The sequence below is a fragment of the Choristoneura fumiferana genome, chromosome 11, assembly GCF_025370935.1.
Source record: "Choristoneura fumiferana chromosome 11, NRCan_CFum_1, whole genome shotgun sequence".
In the NCBI taxonomy this organism is placed as follows: domain Eukaryota; kingdom Metazoa; phylum Arthropoda; class Insecta; order Lepidoptera; family Tortricidae; genus Choristoneura; species Choristoneura fumiferana.
The window spans coordinates 12,996,772-13,010,586 of record NC_133482.1 but is presented as its reverse complement, the minus strand read 5'-3'; the positions used below and the strand labels follow the sequence as shown (position 1 = coordinate 13,010,586).

Here is a 13,815-nt window from a genome sequence, read left to right as displayed (position 1 = left end):
ATAAAATAGTGTAATCGATTCTACTCTCGATTCTGAGCAAACTACTTTCTGGTTTTCAGTTATTTACTTAATAAACATCTTGTATAATCCCAAATAGTAACCCATATTCAGCCATTTCATTGTTGCATGATAAAGCAACTATGAAACGACGTTTTAAAAACAGTTTTGTGCAACTCACGTTACATTAAAACAGTAAGTAGGTACGGCTACAATAATGTTCGGTCAAGGACTTTAATTTATGAGCACCATGGAACCTTTTCAAAGGAAAAGTCATTACGATTTTGCTTGTCAATTAATGCAATGACACTATGACGTTTACTGTGAAATGGTTCCATAGTGGCTAATGAATTAAATTCTTTGTCCTTGACCGTACGGACATTGTAGTTCCGACAAAACTTTTAAGGGTGGGGCCAGACAAGTGTAATTTTTGAGTCGCGTATTTTGGTTTCATGCAATGTGTACACGTACAACTCATTTTGGTCACCGTGTGGCACAAACTGGACTTTTGCAGCAGAAATTACGCTATCGAAAATACACGACTCACAACTCAAAAAATACGTTCGTCTGGCTTCATCCTATTATTTACAGGAACTAAATAGGAATCCTACTACAAAAGTTCATAGAAGCAGGGCTCACCAACCTTTTATTATTTTTGGCACATTTTTTGTAGACTTAACAATCTTATCCTGTTAAATACAAGAGATAGAGGATTGTTAATGTGCCTAAGGTAATGAAAACTCTCAATTCTTAAATAAAGAGTGTCCTGTGTCAACAGCTGCTATTTATTCTGACGCTCGCAAAGAAAGGAAAATAATGTGGGCGTTTGGTCGCGCGCTCGAGAACAGCCACAAAGAGCAAAGGCTTTTGTTGCAGTTGCTCGAAAAACAAAGTAGGTACTTGTTAACAAACAAACGGAACCTAAAAATAGTACCCTTTTGTACCCTGTTATTTAGCGGGACTGAGTCAGCGAAAACACCATCCCGATATTATATGACGTGAAAATTGATGACGTCACATAATTTTCAGCATTTAGTTAGTATTTTATTTTACGTTTTTAACTTATCTGCAATCGAGTACTTTCAGTAAAAACTTTTGTATTCAAATCTTCTTTATTTTAATGGCGTAAAAACATGAGTTATACTTAGTGAAAGTGCTTAGCAAGTTAATGCGTAAAAAAAGATTTTTTTTATAATTTCCAAAAAGTTGCCTTTAAGTACTATTTTTTTGCAAAATCTATCAATGTTTTTTCGAGAGAGCGGGTTTCCCTTGAATATTTCGTACATTTCCGTCTTACTACCGAATAACCTGGTCTTAACTTCAATATTAATATACTAAGTATGTATGTATAATGGGTTCATATTGCCTTACATAAATAACTACGGGAAAATTTAATCCATTCTTTCTAATTGTTCTCTTAACTTTTTTTATAGTTGATTGTTATATTTGAACATTTTCGCATTTCCAATTATCGAAGTTAAATTTATGAGAACTCGGACTCGGACGCACCTAATACCTATTTGCATATGTTATGTAAAAAAAATCTTTCTTCAAACAACAAGATGCCAAACAAAATCCAGCCAAGGTAGGTACAATGTTTAATTATATTAATTTCCTTTGAAATCGGTTTTACGGTTCAAAACGGAATACCTACGTAACAACATACATTTAATTAATTGTTTATGTAAGCACTACCAGCAGCAGTAGGTAGGTGTTAACGAATTAACAAGTAGATTAATTCTTGTCTAATAATGTATTACATCATGCCAATTATACGCGATACTTACTATTGCTGTGAGTTATGATGATACTAACGATTGTTTTCAAAAACTAACAATCGGTGTTATGGACACGCAAACATAATAAACAAGATCGTATATTCCTAATTAATACTGGAAAGTGTCTATTTGTCTAGTGATACATATTATTTATTTAAAGACTACGCTATAAGATTATTTTATATAAAAATGTAGGAGCCAACTGTTGCTTGCAACTGTCGGAGTCAGGCAATTGACACCAAGTCAAGCAATGTCTAGGTACCTCACAGTACTTAAATGTCTTTGGCTTTGTATTAAATGGAGGATCATAATATTTTGCTGCACGTAGAGCGATGTTTATTTTTTTATTGGCGAGATGGAACAGTAGAAGCGTTCTGTTCTGTACTATTGTAAGACACTCTATCATAGCAATGTAATGTGGATGAAATTTTTATAGGATAGGCAGGGATAGGCAGTTAACAAATTATAGGTACGATCAAGGACTTTATAAGTCATGAGCCACCATGGAACCTTTTCAAAGGAAAAGACATTACGATTTTCATTGTTAATTAATGCGATGTTACTATGACGTTTACTGTGAAAAGGTTTCACGGTGGCTCATGAAATAAACTCCTTGACCGTACGACAAAAGTTCGTAATATCTAGTCGTGAGCGGATCCTCAAAATAAAAACTTTCCCGTAATTACGCCAAGACTGGAGCTAGACAAAATAATAAACAGCAAAACAGCAACCAGCTAAGCGTGACCATATCACGATACGAACGGATTCTCAATCCAGACATAAACTTTCACATTTTTCACGCGGGCAAATGCGCGAAACCTTAAAACATTTACAAATTGCACGGACATCGAAATAAACAGGGAAACAAACAGAAACACACCTCCTCGGTTGAATGTGTCGCTCCAGATTTGCTAGGTTGTATCCCACAGTCACAAATCACTTTCCTGTCACTTTCACGGTGCACTTTGCCACTCACGACGTTTTATTCGCGGTCCGCGGCGCGGCACTACGTTCGCTCTGTACCGTCTGGCAGAGACTGGCTTTAGCCGACTGCAAACGCCGCGTCGGTCCGTAGGTACTGAATCAAGGCCATGCAAAACGCTGCCCCCATTTCCTTAGTGGAAAGTGTTCGTATCCGTGATCCGTGCCCCTTTCGGACAGGTGTGGGAGAAAGCCCACAAAAAAGCTATCGTTCTGACTCATGAGATGATTCGCTTATATCTGTCTTAATGGCGAGGAAAGTGATAGGACCGGTTTCGGCGACGGTTATTGGAAAGGAAAAGTGTGTTGTGTATCAAAATGTATTTGCATATCGAATCTCAAGTAGAGTTCAATAAATGGCGCCGGTAATCAGCGCCAGCCCCGAGAATATACTTCTCAATGAAGTGTGAATGCCGATATCTTTAAAACAAGCTAACAATGAAAAAGTTTTGCGATAAATTGGATGTCGAAATCAGACGAGAGTGGTTCGCTTTGTAAATTCTCATTCACACATAAGGGTCGAGAGGTAATTTACGTGGAATCTGTCAGAAGAATCGAACCCACAACCACTAGTTTTCTGGTCAGTGCCACTAGCTACATGGCAATGTCAATTCCTTAAATCACATTGTCGAACTCTTTCCTGTGTAAATTTTCATAAAGACTTATCTACAGCATAAATGCAATCCCTATGAAAAAAAATCTTCTAGGACTTCACGTAATAAAATACGAGCTTAAAAAAACCTCGACGTTTTGGGCACATTGCACCAGCCGTGGTCTCAAGAAGACCGATGCGTAACATTCGTTTAGACGCGCAATTTTTTCAAACTACCCCTATTTGATCATGATTCTGTATACACACAAGCTAACAACAACATAATGGGTGTTGATAAGTCAGTCAGTCAGGACTTTTCTTTTTGAACATGAGTAACATTTAACTCCGGGCAGGCGCCATCCTAGGATCCCGTGAAAACAAAAAGTAAGTTAGGTTCACAAGTATTCACAACTGCACTAACATTCTTGCTGGCGTCACTGAAGTTCGCGACGATTGTTAGCTACAGTCAATGACCCGAGACTGCAACGATCTTAGCTCCACAAACGATGCAGATGCAACCTACGAAATTCCTTCAAGAAAGCAGGGCGTCCCTGGAATGCGTACATCGACAGCATTTTGTACTACGACTTTACATTTTTTTTTTGTCGTGTGCGTTTATTTGTATTAAACGTTATTCTGTAAATTGCTCTCTAAGTCACAAAGGACCCTTTTACATGCCATTTTTGTATACTACTTACCATCGCTTTCGGGAAAAACAATACAAATAAATCGTTTAATTAACAATATGAGCTAGAGCTGAAATTTTCTGTACTTACTTCTTTTTTTGCTCACGGTCCAAACGGAAGACCAGTGAGCCGGTATTATGCTGAGGTGGGTCCGTTTCGTGATAGCTGCTTGCTTACATTGTTATCTCGTATGCCTGTCGTTTATGTAACTGTCACGAATAAATGTCTTTTCTTTCTTTTTCTTTCTTTCTTTTATTTCAAATAGCACTCATTTTCTTACCACTTTTGAGTGGTATATTTATAGATATGATTTACAGACAGATTTGATCTGAAACGTTTTAACTTTTCATGTCGTTACTGTAACCACGCAAAAACCTTCTTGTTACTTTCTTTATAAGGACTATCAAGTCCAAGCCTTCTCATTCTGAGAGTAGGCCTGTGCCCAGCAGTGAGACGTTATAGGCTAGGATGATGATGATGATGATTGACTATGACGTACATTACTGATGCGTTACCTTAGTTACAAAACTATTTGATTGTCACTATAAAACATAAAACTTTTGGGATAAGTCCGCCTTTGTACGTAGCACTTTTTTTTGTGTAACATTTTTCTATTTCCTTTTTGTACAATAAAGAGTATAAACAAACAAAAAAACTAATTGAATCCACATTTTTTCTTCCAAAAGTTTTCTTCCTTCGTCCCTTTATAATATAAACGTAAAAGTACTCAAAACTGTCCCAATAGTTACCATCTTTAATTGTATGTCACCAACATCGTAGAGGCGGTAGCAGGGTGTCATCTATTGGGTATTAGTATGTCGAGCACTGGGACATTAAGACTGTATGAAATTATAATTTTCAAGCGAGTGTAGGTAAGGTTAATTATTTTTATTGAATAGAAGCTGAAAAATGTTACAACACCAAAACAATAAGTAATATAAAATTATTCAATGTAGGTACGTATTGTTACTTAAGTAACTTGAAAGTCACAACTTCTGAGTGGATTACTAAACTTTACACCGTAATCCTTTGATCTCCAAAATCTTTCCACTTTACGCTTAACTAAGTTCGTTACTGTGTTTAACTTATCTTTATTAAAGCCTTGGGCTATAGCGTAGAAATGATTAACCGACAATCAAAGGGTCTTTCAAGTTTTCGAATCAGATTTTTGTTCTTTCTACCGCTGATGGTTTAAAGGCTATAAGATTCAGTAGAGCACTATGATTGTTTGTATCAAGAAAACATGTAATTAAAAAGTTTCTTTGTAGTTGGGTATAGGAAGTAACCCAACATTCCCATTAGCCTGAAGCGTCGCACATTTGAGCAATGCGTACTTCCAGTCATAGTCTACGGAGCTGAGTCATGGACACTTACAAAGCAGATGATGCACAAGCTCCAAGTTACTCAAAGGGATATGGAACGGGCGATGATGGGTATTTCTCTCCGTGACCGAATTAGGAACACAGAGATCCGGAGAAGAATAAAGCTTACCAACATAGCCCAAGTCATTGCTACCATTAAGTGGAAATGGGCAGGCCATATATGCCGTAGGCAGGACCACAGGTGGAGTAGACGGGTGCTTGAGTGGAGGCCAAGAATGGGACACAGAAATGTGGGCAGGCAACCGATATGCGTTGGACTGACGATCTTGTTAGAGTGGCTAGAAAGAACTGGATGCGAAGGGCACAAGACCGAACATGGCGTGCATCGGAAGCATTGGGTGGATAATGGTTGAAGAAGAAAGAGAGAGAGAGATAGGAAGTAAAAGTTTTTGAAAAATACCGAACAAGTGCAGGTTTTAGACGCACTCGAAGAGTTATGTACAGCTGCACGGTTATTATAAAGGCCTATGAAAAGTAAACCCCGAAACATAGACGTTTCCTGAACAATACACTACATAGACGACACAGCGGTCACAAAAATACACATTCTGAGAAAAATTTACGACTTCAACAATTTAGCCGTTAGACTTTTGTGACAAGGAGACAGGCAGACGGATGCATGTGAAAGCAATAGAGTTCCATTTGGATCCTTTAGGTAAGGGAGTTCAAAAAATGTTAACACTCCTGTGTTTTAAGAGCCAGACAATTTAAATATCGGAGGAACGATATACAAAATGACTGAGTGGAATTGAGGGGGAAAAAGACAATAGAAACCCTTGTAGAATCACTCAGTTGTAAAAAATCGTGTCGTGCACTGAGGGTTAGGTTACAATAAATAACTCGGCAATTTTTTTTATAAAAAAAATCCATGGTGTGCGCTCGGTACGCGCGGCTGACTTACACTTGGCCAGTTTTTGCCATGATGAACAGTCAAGTTACAAAAATAAATTAACACTACTTTTTAAGGTCGTGCATGTTATGTCAGCGGCCGATCGTAAAACCCGTCAGATCATGAAATTCCTAGGCATATCGTGAAATAGCGCCATTTCATGTTATGCTTAAAAGTTGGCCAGTCATAAATCACGATGTGCCTGAGAAACAATACGAGCCAAGCGAGCGAAGCGAGCGTGCCGCGGCAGCGGCCGGCGAAGTGCCAAAACTGATATGGCGGCGTTTCATGATATGTCTAGGAATTTCATGATCTGCCTAAACTGGCCAAATCATGAAATGGCGGCGTTTTTATGATAAACCTAGGAATTTCATGATGTGCCTAAACGTCACAAGGCAAATCGCTAAACGGTGAGTTTTTAATGATATGGCGGATGTCCTTTAGCCAATTCATGAAATGGCGCCATTTAACGATACGTTTAGGAATTTCGTGATCTGGCGGATTCTACGATCGGCCGATGACATATATATATTTTTTTAAATTTGGCCGTATCGATATCTTTGTCGTCCACTGTATATTCGATACATTATCAAATGTACCTATAACACATTGACCCTCTTCAGCATACATCCTTTACCCAACGTCGGACCAAACCACACAAAACTAATGGTCTACAAAACCCGTTTCCGTCATAATTCCTTCCCAATTTTTTTTCGTAACCAACGTTATGACGATCATCGCGTCACATCGCTCGATTCTCCGTTTTCATGTCGAAACAAATGACGTACGATCTGTTCCTGACATAATGCGCACATAACATAGCGACAAATAGAATTGATGTTTATTCCCACGTGTCTCATTGATGGGCTTTAGTCTATCCTCCTGAGTCCTGACATTTTTTAACAAACTTAGCGTTTAAGACCTAGACGTGGTTTACCTGCTTTGTTATTTTGGATTTTATTTCAAAATTCTTAAAATTCTTTATTCAATGAACAATTTGTACTTTATAAAGTACATTCGGCCGTTATTCTTAGTGTTAATTAGTCCTTTATAAAGTACGCTAGGACTTAGGAGGCTATAGTTCAGTATTATATCTGCATTAGAAATAAAGGTGAGCCATTTTGACGTGTATTTTTACTAAAAAATGCATTTTAAACTTCAGTAATAGTTGTCTTATAAATCTTCTTAAAAGTTACACTCTTGTCGGTGGCGTATCTTCCACTCATCCCTCCTATAAATATATCATACCAATATATGACCATATTATTATCCAATTGTTACTTGCTGCTTGTTCCCAATCAGCAGAATTTTTTTCAACAAAAAAATTGCTCATGATTGCTTACCTTTTTTATGACGCTAAAAAAATAAAGTAGGTATGGAAATCGGGTCAAGTGGGACGCACAAAAATATCGAACCACCACATAATTACCGCTAAGGGTATTAAAAAATCAGCGGTAGAGTCATTTTCAACATATTTATTCTTTCTTTATGTAGCAATTGTCATTTCTTTATATTATCTCTACATTGTGTAAAACAAAGCACCCGCCGTCTGTCCGAAGTATGTCTTTTATCAATAGACAGTGACTCAGGTAAAAGGACTACATATATAGTAAATATATATAACTAGCGACGCGCCCCATATCTGCGCGGGAAGTTTTAGGAAAAGAAGTTGAAAAAATGTGGATCTAGCGTTTGATTAAGAGTAGATTTTTGTTATATTTTCGTCTCTATTATTTTTTTAGTTACACCCGAGAGAAACCAGAGCGGATTGCGAGCAGGAGAAAAATACTAAATATTGCCTATAAACCCATTTTTTTTCTATTTCTTTGACGTAAAGAGAGATCCGCTATTCTTGATGCAATATATCACGCACGACGACTCAAGTTCTATCTAAGTACTGGTGTCGAAACAAGACATCTGACGTCTACAACTCCGCGTGTACTCGTAAAGGAAAGTGACGAAATTTGACTCTTGGGGTTACGAGTATTGCAAGATGCACGAGGAACTTCCCAAAGGTCAAATGTCGTCACAACTGTATAGCACTGGATTTGAACACAGACTCGCACCACAAAACTTTTCAGAATCATAATTGGCATTGGTCTCCAAAAAAATAGGCACTTTATAGTTGAATATTTCGCAAACAAATCACTGAATCGAAAAATCGTCTTATTAAACCCCTAATGGTTTTAAAAGAATAATCCAACGATACCCCACACTATAGGGTTTGGTGAGGAAAAAAAATCAACCCCTTACGTCTATGGGACGTACCCTAAAAAAAAACAAAATTACAGCTTTCTAGCATTGATAGTCCCTGAGCAAGCCGCGGACAGACAAACAGACCGACAGACATGGCGAAACTATAAGGGTTCCGTTTTTGCCATTTTGGCTCCGGAACCCTAAAAACGTAGTGTCTTCTGTCACCTGGTGTTAGAATTAGGCGGTTTAGTTATATAACGTTTATTTACGATGAAAGTGAAACAAAGGTCAAACGTTATTTTGCATATATACACACGATCAATTAGTAGTTTTTTACAAAAATGTTATAAAATGATTTATTAAAGCTAAGTATTCCTCGAAATGGTTTTGGAATTAGACCACATTATAAAAAAAGATCAATGCCAATTTAGGAGCGAAATTACATTTGAAATTTATATATAATTTATTATTTTGATGTTATGATTTGGATGTATGTATGCCATTCTGAGTTAGAAAATAGTATGCTTTGAAGGTTATCCTAAATAACAAGAAATTATGCGTTAAAATGAACAAGATAGACTTCGAAAAGTAGGATGGCCCAAATATCTATCTAGTGAAGTACGTTTATCCATCGCCTAGAACATATACCTAGTGCCAACCACGAAGACGCGTAATTTTGTCAAAATTAGACATTAATGACATTGTAATAAGAACCGTCATCGTGAATGACTTATGACTCTACCTATACCCATAAGTAACATTAAGCTTTGCTTACTTTGGCCACTGAAACTGCAGAGCTACTACGAAACTCGAAGTTCGTATCGTACCGTCCCTCTCGCTCTCGTATTAAATAGTATGTGTCAGAGGGACCGCACGACACGAACTTCGAGTTTCGAGTTTCGTAGTAGCCCTGCTGGCAGTACGCCGCCGAGTTGAGGCAATCAGTGCTAGCTGGGGGTGATACTATGCAATTCGAAAATCGAAGTTTATATCGTACCATCCCTCTCACTCTATTAAATAATATTAGCGTCACCGGGACGGCATGATACGAATTTCGAATTTTACATTTCGTAGTACAGGGCCTGTCCCGGGCTTTACCCGATTGTCGACAGTCATGCAGGCCGGTTGCCGGTTCTAGTTTTTCATCCGGCCGTGTGGTTTTGGTTGTTTTACGTCCGGTACCGGAGCGTGTGAAACGGGGTCATTGTCGACGAAGAATGTGACATGAGAACTTTTTGTGATTGCTCTTGTGTTATCTCACTAGCGTGTTGACGCTTGCGCACATTTTGCTATTCATTGTAACTTAACTACTTATTTTAACATAAATTATCTTCTAGGTTCTTGCCGCGGTTTTGCAAGAGTAGGTTTAGATCAGGATAGTGTGCCCACTCACTCACTCCCTTTTCCGTTTATCGCATACCATACGGATGATGTACCTAGTGAGTACAGTAAAAATAGCAAAAAAAACCTTGTATTCAAAATGTCCTTTGTTTTCATTATTGCATACTTAGCTGTTTGCAAAGAGTTCAAATCGCTATTCTGCGAGAACGGTGCCATTTTCCTCGATAAAAACTATATATTCCTTTTTTTTCCCTGACAATTAATATCTCCATACCAAGTTTCATCTAAACATATATTTCTTTCTTATTTATAGGGTACTGTTAAACTCGTGTGGTATCGGGTTAGAATTACACCTCTCCATTTCTTCCGTGGATGTCGTAAGAGGCGATTGAGGGAGGATATATGTTAATATTAAGGTAGGGGAGACCGAGGACAGTTGTGACATAGGAGAGTAGTGACAACGTTGATTTTTGGAAACTTGTTAACTGCTAGTAAGCTCGCTACAGCACGCGTTTGATAATTCGAGACTTCACAAGCTCCAAAAAATCGACGTTGTCACTACAGGTGACAGGCTAGCAACCTGTCACTATTGTACTTGTCAAACTTAAAACCTAATAATTGCTAAAAGTGGCTCCGAAGCGGTAACGTTTCGTGTGCTCTGCCTACCCCATTTGGGAATACAGGCGTGATGTTCTGTATGTTAGTCAAAGTATTTCTTGTCTGACTTCTCGCTCTATCTTGTGGCTTATCCCACACTGCGACCGCTTGATCAATGAAGGTGCCTTTATTAATTAAGTAGTTCGTGAGAAATTCCGTTCACAGCAAACACTTACCACCTCGTCGTCTTACTGAACTTGTGCCATTACACTAATAGTAGAGCCACTGTATAGTGCAGAATGTACACTTTAGACCAGGCGTTTTCAACCTTTTGGTTTAGTTTTAACGGCACACTTTTCGCTCATCAAAGTTTCACGGCACACCAGTAAAAACGAATGTTTTTTCTCGGGCCTTGGATGTTTAATATCTATATAAGTATGTTTATCCGTTGCCTAGTATCCATAGTACAAGCTTTGCTTAGTTTGGGACTAGGTCAATTGGTGTCAAGTGTCCATGATATTTTATTATTTATTTTGAGTATCTAAAGAGTTCCATACAGTATACCCATAATATGTATAACATAACGACCAGCGGATGCTTATTAATAGGGTCTCGTTGACACCTTTTGTATGAATCGCATACACTTCGCGGCGATCGCGGCACACCTGAAAATATACGCGGCACACTCTGCACACTCGCGTAAACCTCTGCTGTAGACATATTGATGGAGGATGATATATTCTTTATTTATAGAAAATGCCAATAATTTTTAGGTTCCGTACGAAAGGGTAAAAACGGAAACCTTAAATAGAGACTCGCTGTCCGTCCGTCTTTCCGTCTGTCACCAGGCTGTATCTCATGAACCGTGAATAGTTAGCGGTTGAAATTTTCACAGATTATGTATAAACTGTGGCCGCTTTAGCAACAAATATAAAAACATAATTTAAATATTTAAGGGGGCTCCATCTTTTTTTATTGGCAAACGAGAGGGGATCGCCTGATAAGTATAGAAAATGGTGCTAAATAATTTTTAGGTTCCACCGAAAGGGTAAAAACGAAACCCTATAAATAAGCTTCGCTGTCCGGCCGTCTTTCCGTCTGTCGCCAGGCTGTATCTCATGAACCGTGATAGTTAGACAGTTGAAATTTTCACAGATTATGTATAACTGTGGCCGCTTTAGCAACAAATATTAAAAACATAATTTATAAATATTTAAGGGTGGCTCCCATAGAACAAACGTGATTTATTTTTGCCGTTATTTGCTAATGTCTAATGATTGTAGTATAGATAGTCCGACTCGCACTTGGGCGGTTTTTTTAATCGGGCGTTACTTTGCAGGGGTCCATTTCAATGAACTATAAACAATTACCTTGCTTACCCCCCACCTTACGATAGTTGCGTTTATGTAACAAGTATGTGTTCATGCAGTTCCACCTCCACACTGCAAGAACACACACACATCATCAACTAAGTAGCACCACCGATACATTACAGTGACGCGTTTTGAACGCATCCAAAGTTCATCCTCAGAGCAACACAACCGTTACACCAGACGTCGTTACGTCTGAGGATGAACTTTGGCAACGTAGATCATTCGTCGTCTTCAAGTAATCGAAGAACATAAAATTTCGACAAATGAAAACGTACTCCTATTTTGAAGTCGGTTAAAAAATATAAGGCATCAAGAAAGTAGAAGCCTATTTATTTAAATGGTAATTACTACCTAATAATACGTGATAATGTAATCTGCAAAGAAAGAAAGCTACAACAAAAACAAGGGGCAAATCTATAAGAGACAAAGTTATCTTCGGCACAACATTTAACGCAATTAAAAGTTTGTTTTGATAAGAGGTGCCAAATGTCACATCTGTTTTATACTCTCTTATGATTACAGTACTTTATTTCTAGTATTATTAAAACATTAACTAAGTTGTCATTATGATTACAGACCAAATTTGATCAATTTCATTTAGGTAGATAATAGTTAAAACTTACAATAGATTGAAACAGTTTAAATACTAAGTTGTCTGATGTTCATATTTTTGACAGAAGTACCAATCAAAGGCCATCATTAAGGCAGCACGGGCGCCATATTAGTTATTTCAAATTCGAACCTTTCATATTTTCTAATGAACAGTTTAAAAATACGTGAACATTTCTAAAATGTTGGTACATTTTATTTGCGACTCTAATCTGCAAAACATTTATGTAGAGTGAATCAATCGAAGCCTAAATAACAGTCTCGAAAAATGTTCATTTTTATGGAAATTTCCTTGTTTGTTACCTTACCATAAACGAAAGAGTTTCGGTAATAATGATGACTCCCTCTTTTGTTGCGTCGGGGATTAAATATGAAGTTTGTTTTTGCATAAAAATGAGTTAAAAAATTTTGGGCGATTATGTTATAAAAGCTGTTTCATTGACCCTATTAACCTGCGAAAATTTTTGCAGTCTTCATCTGCTTACTTTTGACCAGGGATTAAGTAGATATACTTAGGTAATACATTTAAGTTAATTTACGTTATAAAATAGTTCATTGTTTAACGAGGGACTAAAAAAGCCATAATGACACGAGATGTTAGCCACCCTGCGAGGGTGGCTGTAGTTCGAGTGGCATCATGGGTGTTTAGTCACGCGTTAAACACTCTACTTCTCAATTTGAATGCGAGGAAAAAAAAAAACGACGTTTATATAAAATTACAACATTACTTTTTTTATAACGCACGCTCAATACGAGCAATGGAAATCTGTTCAAAATTCAAATAGCAAAAAAGTTTGTTCCGCGGTTTTTAGCTTTTCTTTTTTTGTGTAAAATGACGCTTTAAATGATTGCATATTTAGCCAACAGATTAAAATTTGAAAATTATTTTTTAAACTTTTTCATACTTAATGTAATTAAATATTCGTAATGAAATCATTTTAATCGTGATTCACGATAGTTAAATCGTTTTTTTTCTCACAGTTGTCATTTGAGGTTATTTCCACGCCATAATAATTATCTATACTTAATCAGTGAAAATGGCGATAATCCTCCATTCAAACACCGTAGCTGGTTTCCAGAGTAAATTTTAAAAATACTTTAGTCCCTAGAGATTAATTAATTAAGCTTTAGTCCCCATATGCAAGACACTATATAGTAACATTTTAAGAGCATGAGAAGTGAACAATAATAGTTATTTGTTATGCAAGGCTGGAAAGTAACTGTTTGGCACGAGTGCTTATAAAAGCCGAGCAAGCGAAGGATTCTAGATTGAACGAGCGAAGCGAGTGGTTCAAAGAAGAATCCTGAGCGTAGTCGAGGGTTTCAAAGGCACGAGATGCTAAACAACTTTACAGCCGAGCGAAATACACAATTTTTAATTTATGACAAACCAC

At 37.4% G+C, this 13,815-nt stretch overlaps 1 protein-coding gene across 2 annotated transcripts in view; it reads right to left on the bottom strand.

Moving 5' to 3' along the window:
• LOC141432830 (uncharacterized) overlaps window positions 1-2,809 on the bottom strand; it is a gene marked incomplete in the record, with an annotated part of 78,495 nt that extends 75,686 nt beyond the window's left edge. For both annotated transcript variants that reach the window (XM_074094620.1, XM_074094621.1), the window contains 1 exon segment: window positions 2,656-2,809.
• Between the last annotated feature and the right edge of the window lie 11,006 nt (window positions 2,810-13,815).